Source organism: Orycteropus afer, unplaced genomic scaffold (genome assembly GCF_000298275.1).
Source record: "Orycteropus afer afer isolate SDZICR_OR568_19922 unplaced genomic scaffold, OryAfe1.0 scaffold00452, whole genome shotgun sequence".
Taxonomy (NCBI): Eukaryota; Metazoa; Chordata; class Mammalia; order Tubulidentata; family Orycteropodidae; genus Orycteropus; species Orycteropus afer.
The window spans coordinates 886,639-887,868 of NW_006922039.1; the positions used below are offsets into that span (position 1 = coordinate 886,639).

The 1,230-nt window shown below is 34.9% G+C and overlaps 1 pseudogene; it reads right to left on the reverse strand.

The window, feature by feature from the left end:
* Position 1: 1 nt before the first annotated feature.
* Positions 2-498, reverse strand: LOC103208543 (annotated as a pseudogene).
* Between the last annotated feature and the right edge of the window lie 732 nt (positions 499-1,230).

Genomic DNA, 1,230 nt, shown 5'->3' on the forward strand with positions numbered 1-1,230 from the left:
CTTCATCAAATACATTCTTTAGGCCTTTCTGTGTGAGTGCAGAACACTCCACATATTTGACAGCCTTCAGGTCACAGGCCATCTTTTCAGCAGTCTCCAGGGTGATAGGCTTCTGTTTGTTCTCGGCAAGCTTCTCAATAGTAGAAGGGTCGTCTCTGAGATCAATTTGGGACCCGACAAGCAAGAAAGGAGTCTTGGACAGTGGTGAGTTATCTCAGATACTCACTTTTCTTTCATATTTTCAAATGAGGATGGAAAGACCACTGAAAAACAAACTAGAATACATCTGTTTGTGGATAACTCAGTGGTCGTAATCATCTTGCGCTGTAGTATCAAAAAGTCCAATAATATATGGCTCTCTGTCAATCATAACTGTGACTGCATAGTTTTCCTAAACAGTCAGTACATATTCAGATGGAAATTTGTTGTGTAGGATATCAGGAGATATGTTTTACCAATTGCACCATAATCCACAACATCACACTTAATTGTCTGCATTGCTGAAATAGTATTATATCCACTTTAAATATTTCAAATTCAGTGTTGACCTCAGCTTCTCCACCGGGGCATTGAAAGCATTTATTTTTCATTTTTAATGATAATTTTGTATGATGTTGGTTTCAGAATAATGCTGGTCTCATAGGGTGAGTTAGGAATTGTCTCCTCCTCTTCTCTTCTTGGGAAACATTTAAGAAGGATTGAGATTACTTCTATAAATGTTTTGTAGAATTTCCCAGTGAAGCCATCTGATCCAGGACTTTCCTTTTTGGGGAAGTTTGTGATTACTTATTCAGTCTCTTTACTTGTTATGTGTTTGTTGAGATAGTCTCTTTCCTCTTAAGTCATTGAAGGAAGCTTATGTGTTTCTAGGAACTTGTCCTTTTCATCTAGGTTGTCTAATTTTTTTTGCATACATTTGTTCCTAGTATTCTCTTATGATTCTTTTTTATTTCTTCAGAGTCAGTTGTAATACCCTCAACTTTCATCATTGATTTTAGATATTTTCATCTTATCTGTTTTTTTTTCTTTTTCCATAGCTAAAGGTTTGTCAATTGTGTTGATCTTTTCAAAAAACAAACTTCTGATTTCATTCATTCTATTGTTTTTCTATTCTGTATTTCATTTATCTTTACTCTGACTTGTTCTTTATCTCCTATTTTTCTGCTTGCTTTGGGTTTGTTTTGTTCTTTTCCTAGTTCCTGACATTGTAAATTTAGGTTATTGGTTTGT